Here is a 7134-nt window from a genome sequence, read left to right as displayed (position 1 = left end):
CTAATCCCTCTAACCTACACATCCCTGGACACTAAGGGGCAATTTCTTTGCATGGCCAATCAACCTAACCCACACATCTTTAGACTGTGGGAGGAAACCAGAGTACCCAGAGGAAACTCACGCAGACACAAGGAGAATGTGCAACCTCCACACAGACAGTGACCTGAGCCGGGAATTGATTCCAGGACCCTGGAGCTGTGAAGCAGCAGTACTAACTACTGTGCTACCATGCTGCCCCAACTTCCTGCCACTTCTCTCCTGACTCCAAATTCTGAGGCTTATTCATAGGTATATTATGGGGCACCTTACTGAAGGTCTTTTGTAAATCTAGATAAATTCTCTACTCTCTGGAAAACTTGAGGTTACCAAACATTTGTTTATCTAAACCTAGAGTACGCAAGTTGTGCTTGGAATCCTTATATGGCAAGAGATACAAGATATAAAGCAATCCAAAACTATGCTACACAATGCTATATAAATGGGTAATACACCAGTGACATGTCCTTGATCAAAGGTTTGAAGTGGAAAACACTACAGCGAAGGAGGAAGGAAAATAGGCTGCCAATGTTCTTGTGAAGTATGGAATGGAGTGTCTGCAGGTGATCAAGAAGGTGAATGGTATGCTGGCCTTTATAGCGAGGGGGGTAGAATATAAAAGCAGGGAGGTCTTGCTACAACTGTGCAGGGTGCTGGTGAGGCCGCAGCTGGAGTACTGTGTGCAGTTTTGGTCACTGCACTTGCACAAGGATATTTTGGCCTTGGAGAGAGTGCAGAGGAGGTTCACTAGGCTGATACCGGGGTTGGACTATGAAGAGAGACTAAATAGGCTGGGTCTGTACTCGTTGGAGTTTAGAAGGATGAGGGGGGATCGTATAGAGACATATAAGATAATGAAGGGGATGGATAGGGTAGAGGTAGAGAGATTCTTCCCGCTTAGAAAGGATAGCAGGACTAGAGGGCGCAGCCTCGAGATTGGGGGGGGGGGGGGTGCAGTTTAGATCGGAGTTGAGGAGGAAGTTCTTCACTCAAAGGGTGGTGAATCTCTGGAATTCTCTGCCCATTGAAGTGGTGGAGGCTACCTCATTAAATATATTTAAGTCACGCGTAGATAGGTTTTTGACAGACAAGGGAATTAAGGGTTATGGGGAGAAAACTGGAAAGTGGAACTGATCCACTTCAGGTCAGCCATGATCTTATTGAATGGCGGAGGCTCGAAGGGCTATATGGCCTACTTCCTGCTCCTATTTCTTATGTTCTTATGAGTGACAAGAATTGACAGAAACAAGTATCTGGTGCCTTCTGGCAGTGACAAAACACCAGGTAGCCATCCACAAAAGCCATTTGCAAGACATTGTATCACAATGACACAGTCTCCATGCACCCCCCCAGAACGATTTCACAATGCAACAAGATGCCAAAGGAAATAGTCACGGACCCATCACTTGAAATCTTCAAGTTCATCTTCAGATTTCCATTTAAAGGTTTTTCAGGACGGCCATCTCAGCAGATCATGCCTGTCTTGGATAGTACCATCCAGACAAATATCTGTGGTGCATACCCAACTAAAGCTGAAATGTCTATATGGTGAACTTAATAACAGCAATTATAATGCTGTCAATATTATTTTGTCCTTCTTTGGTAGAAAAGCAACATTAATCTCTGATGACATAAGAAAGCCCACCAACGTCTCTACTTTCTCAGGAGGCTAAGGAAATTCAGCATGTCCACTACAACTCTCACCAATCTTTACAGATAGATGCGCCATAGAAAGCATCCTGTCCAGATATATCACAGCTTGGTACGGTTCCTGCTCTCACCTAGACTGCAAGAAACTACAAAGGGTTGTGAATGTAGCCCAGTCCATCACACAAACCAGCCTCCCATCCATTGACTCTATCTACACTTCCCACTGCCTCAGAAAAGCAGCCAGCATAATAAAGGACCCCACACGCCCTGGACAAACTCTCTTCTGCCTTCTTCCATCGGAAAAAAGATACAAGAGTCTGCAATTACATATCAACCAACTCAAGAACACCTTCTTTCCTGCTGCCATCAGGTTTTTGAATGGTCCTATCATACATTAAGCTTATCTTTCTCTTCATCCTGCCTGTAGCTGCAGCACTATTATATTCTGCACTCTCTTCTTTCCTTGCTCCCTGCACAACCTCCCCATGACTGCATGGACTTCCTCTGGGTGCTCCAGTTTCCTACCACAGTCCGAAAGACATGCTGGTTAAGTGCATTGGTCATACTAAATTCCCCCTCAGTGTACCCAAACAGGAAACAGGTGTTGGAGCATAGAGTATGGGGAAGTTTCACAGTAACTTCATTGTGGTGTTAACGTAAGCCTACTTGTGACACTAATAAATAAACCGTGTACAATGTTTTTTTGCATACGAAACAATCATTTTCACTGTATCCCAATGTGTGACAATAATAAAACAAATCAAACTACAACACTACGTTCTACACCTTTCCTTTCCCCCTATGAATGTATGTTTTGTCTATATAGCTTGCAAGAAACAATACTTTTCACTGCATCTCAATACACGTGACAATAATCAATATAATCAAAAACATGGTAACTAGAAGCTATTCCAGCCCTTAGCAGACAATGATTCATTCACAAGATGCTCCATTGTTAACTTTACTGTGGGGTACAAGTGGTCCACCCAAGGAACTACACCTCCTATGATGCTTCACTGGCTGTCACGACGAGCGCATGCGCAGTAACGGCGCTGCCCCCCTTCTACACGCCCCACCGTCGTCGTCACTATCACGCGGAAGGGGACCGTCTTGATTGACGTGCGGCTTGACCAATCGGAATGGGAGAAGGAGTTGAGCGACAGGCAACTCACCAACCGACGGGAAGGTGACGGACCAGGCCGTCGGAGGGACCAGCCAGTCAGCGCCGGAGAGGTGGGCGGGACTTCCGGCGTGGCGTTGCCTGGGTTGATTCCGGAGGCTAGCAACTGTTGCCTTGAGGACGAGCGCCATAGCCACCGTAGTCCTGGCGACTGTTACCCCGTCAAACAACAACTTACGCCACAAAGGTGATTCTTTTTTTTCTCTCTTCTCTGCTCGTCCAAAAAACTTGGTGCGATAAACAAAAACACTTTTTCCTGACAGGAGACGATAAAATACGGGCCAAAATGCTCAGCCAAAGAGATTAAAAGATAAAAAAAATTAATATGACGATGCCAAAAAGATTCTTCAGGCACAAAATGGCGGTTGTTAGAGTCCAAAGATCACTCTAACTAGGGGAAACTAGACGAGGCTTTCTTCTTTCTCTGTCATAGTTATGAAGTAAATTGAACTTTTTTGTATAAAAATTGTTTCTGTTGTGATCGATTTTTATCAGAAGTAGCCGTCAAAAAAAAACATTTTGAGGTGAAACATGCTGTTAATGGCTAGGATGTTGAGTCGAAAAATTATATTTTTTTGGCGTGGATTTCGTTCACGTGAAAAAAAAATGAGGTTGTTGTTAAAAAAAAACTAGCAGTTGGATGGGGAGAGGAAGAGAGCACCGCTCCCCCCCGCCGTGTGTGTGGGGGAGGGGCGGAGGAGAAGGGGGTGGGGACTGTGGTTGAATGACGGCAGTCGGAGCCAATGGGAAGGCGTCCACCTGCCGATGAAGGTGGGGCTGAGCCTATCGGCGCGGGAAGCGGTTGGGCACGAGGCTGGGCTTCGAATGCTGCGACGTCACAGGAGGGGGGTGTGGTTTCGACTTCCGGGTTTGGACTTTGCTTTTACCTTTGGAGCTGGTGTCGCACGGTAGAACAGAATATGGGCAACACAGTGGTTAGTATTGCTGCTTCACAGCTCCAGGGTTCAATTCCCGGCTTGGGTCACTGTCTGTGTGGAGTTTGCACATTTTCCCTGTGTCTGTGTGGGTTTACATAAGAACATAAGAACTGGGAGCAGGAGTAGGCCATCTAGCCCTTCGAGCCTGCCCCGCCATTCAATAAGATCATGGCTGATCTGTCGCTGCTCAGTTCCACCTTCCCGCCCTCTCCCCATAACCCTTAATCCCCATAACCCTTAATCCCCTCTCTTATCAAAAACCCATCAACCCGCGTCTTAAAAATATTTAGCGAGGCAGCCTCCACCACTTCAACGGGCAGAGAATTCCAGAGATTCACCACCCTTTGAGTGAAGGAGTTCCTCCTCAACTCCGTTCTAAACCGCCCCCCCTTTATCTTGAGGCTGTGCCCCATAGTCCTACTGTCTTTTGAGCGGGAAGAGTCTCTCCACCTCTATCCTATCCATCCCATTCATCATCTTATACGTCTCAATGAGATCTCCCCTCATTCTTCTAAACTCTAACGAGTACCAGCCTAGTTTATTCAGCCTCTCCTCATAGCTCAACCTCCTCAACTCCGGTATCAGCCTAGTAAACCTCCTCTGCACTCCCTCCAAGGCCAAAATATCTTTGCGCAGGTGCGGCGCCCAAAACTGCACACAGTACTCCAGCTGCAGCCTCACCAATGCCCTATACAGCTGCAGCAAGACCTCCCTACTTTTATATTCAATCCCCCTCGCTATGAAGGCCAGCATCCCATTCGCGTCCTGACCACCTGCTGCACCTGCAAGCTGGGTTTTTGTGACTCATGCACAAGGACCACGAGGTCCCTCTGCATCGCCGCCTGCTGCAGTTTTTCGCCCCGTAAGTAATAGTCCTTCCTACCATTATTCCTACCAAAGTGGACCACCTCACACTTGCCAACATTAAATTCCATTTGCCATTTCCTGGCCCATTCGCCCAGCCTATCTAGATCCTTCTGCAGACTCTCCCCACCCTCCGCACAATTTGCCGTTCCCCCAATCTTGGTGTCATCCGCAAATTTCGACACCCTACACTCGGTTCCCTCCTCCAGATCATCTATATAAATGGTAAAAAGCTGAGGCCCCAGCACCGACCCCTGGGGCACTCCACTAGTCACCATCCGCCAATCCGAATAGCACCCGTTGACCCCCACTCTCTGCCTCCTATTTGACAACCAATCCTCTATTCACGCTAACACCCTACCCCCAACTCCATGTCCCTCGACCTTCTGCAATAACCTCTTGTGAGGTACTTTGTCAAACGCTTTCTGAAAATCTAGAAAGACCACATCCACCGGCTGTCCTCTATCCACCGCCCTAGACACATCCTCATAGAACTCCAGTAAATTTGTCAGACACGACTTCCCTTTAATGAAACCGTGCTGCGTCTGCTCTATCAAGCAATTCCCTTCAAGATGCCTTGCAATTTCCTCCTTAATGACAGATTCTAACATTTTACCTACCACAGACGTTAAACTAACCGGCCTATAATTCCCCGCCTTTTGCCTGGCACCCTTCTTAAACAACGGCGTAACATTAGCCGTTTTCCAATCATCCGGCACTTCCCCGGAATCCAGCGACGTCTGGAAAATAACCACCAAGGCATCCACTATCACCTCCGCCATTTCTTTCAGAACCCTCGGATGCATTCCATCTGGTCCTGGGGACTTGTCCACAATCAGCCCCTCCAGTCTGTCGAGCACCGCCTCTCTAGTAACAGTAATGTCATTAAGACCCTCCAGTCCTACCACCTTTCCATTGCTAACACCCGGCAAATTATTCACGTCCTCCTCCGTGAAGACAGAAACAAAAAAGTTATTCAATACCTTAGCCATATCCCCATCCCCTACCACTAGGTCCCCTTTCTCATCCTCTAAAGGACCAACGTTCACCCTAGCCAGCCTCTTCCTTTCCTCCAGGTGCTCCAGTTTCCTCCCACATTCTAAATATGTTTGGGTTAGATTGATTGACCATGCCAAAAAAAAGTCTCCTAAAATCATGAGATGCGTAGGTCAGAGGGATTAGCAGGTAAATATGTAGGGATATGGGGGTAGGCCGGGGTGGGATTGTGGTTGGTGCAGACTCGATGGGCCAAATGGCCTCCTTCTGCACTGTAGGTTTTCTGTGATGAGAATCCCTACAGTGTAGAAGGAGGCAATTCAGCCCATTCAGCAATGATCAGCTCCACGTAAGAGAAGCAGGGGTAGGCCACTCAGCCCATAGAACCCTTCCACAATAATACCCTGGGCGCATAAGATATAGGAGCAGAGTTAGGCTATTCAGCCCATTGAGCCTGCCCTGCCACTTAACTGTGGCTGTTGAGTTTCACAACCCCATTCTCTCCTGCCGTTTTCCCCATAACCTTTGGTCCCTGTACCATTCAAGAACCTATCTATGTCTTAACTGCTATGATGTGGAGATGCTGGGGTTGGACTGGGGTGGGCACAGTAAGAAGTCTCACACCACCAGGTTAACATCCAACAAGTTTATTTGGAATCTTGAGCTTTCAAAAAGCTGCTGCTTTGCCAGGTGAAATGAAGGAGCAGTGCTCCGAAAGCTCGCGATTCCAAATAAATCTGTTGGACTTTAACCTGGTGTTGTGAGACTTCTTACTGTGTTTTTATAAATGTACTCAATGACCTGGCCTCCAGTTTTCTGTGGCAATGAATTCCATAGATTCACCACTCTCTAGCTGAAGAAACTCCTCCTCATCTCAGTTCTAAAGGTTGACCTTTTATTCTGAGGCTGTAACCTCAGATCCTAGTCTCTCCTATTAATGGTGACATTTTCCCAACTCTATCAAAGCCTTTCAGTATTCTGTAAGATTCAGTGAGATCCCCCCTCATCCTTCTAAACTCCATAGACTATTTTAAACTCCCTGGGTTCAAATCTCATCAAGACAGCTGTGGGTGGTATGATAGCACACTGGTTAGCACTGTTGCCTCACAGCACCAGGGACCCAGGTTCAATTCCAGCCTTGGGTAACTGTGTGGAATTTGCATGTTCTCCCCATGTCTGCCTGGGTTTCCTGCAGGTGCCCTGCTTCCCTCCCACACTCTAAAGAAGTACACATAGGTTGATTGGCCATGGTGCACACAGAAAGTCACTCAGGGTCGGAATTGAACCTAGGTTCCTGGTGCTGTGAGGCAACAGTACTAACAACTGCACCACCGTGTTGCCCTTATAGAATCCCTACAGTGCAGGAGGCCATTCAACCCGTTGAGCTATGATCAGCTTCACAGAAGCAGAGGTCAGCCATTCAGCCCACATCACCCTTCCATAATGCCCTGGGAGCATGTGTTCAAATCC

At 47.3% G+C, this 7134-nt stretch overlaps 1 protein-coding gene across 3 annotated transcripts in view; it reads left to right on the top strand.

Moving 5' to 3' along the window:
- The first annotated feature begins 2913 nt into the window (after positions 1 to 2913).
- The window catches only part of rfx1a (regulatory factor X, 1a (influences HLA class II expression)), a 133060-nt gene continuing 128839 nt past the window's right edge, over positions 2914 to 7134 (top strand). For all 3 annotated transcript variants that reach the window (XM_080216721.1, XM_080216720.1, XM_080216719.1), the window contains exon 1: positions 2914 to 3053. The gene's annotated coding sequence lies outside the window, so the exon portion shown is untranslated. The remainder of the gene's footprint in view (positions 3054 to 7134) is intronic.

The sequence above is a fragment of the Carcharhinus amblyrhynchos genome, chromosome 33 (genome assembly GCF_965287045.1).
Source record: "Carcharhinus amblyrhynchos chromosome 33, sCarAmb.v2.hapA, whole genome shotgun sequence".
In the NCBI taxonomy this organism is placed as follows: Eukaryota; Metazoa; Chordata; class Chondrichthyes; order Carcharhiniformes; family Carcharhinidae; genus Carcharhinus; species Carcharhinus amblyrhynchos.
The sequence above is the reverse complement of the archived record's forward strand: the minus strand, read 5'-3'. Positions and strand labels throughout refer to the sequence as shown.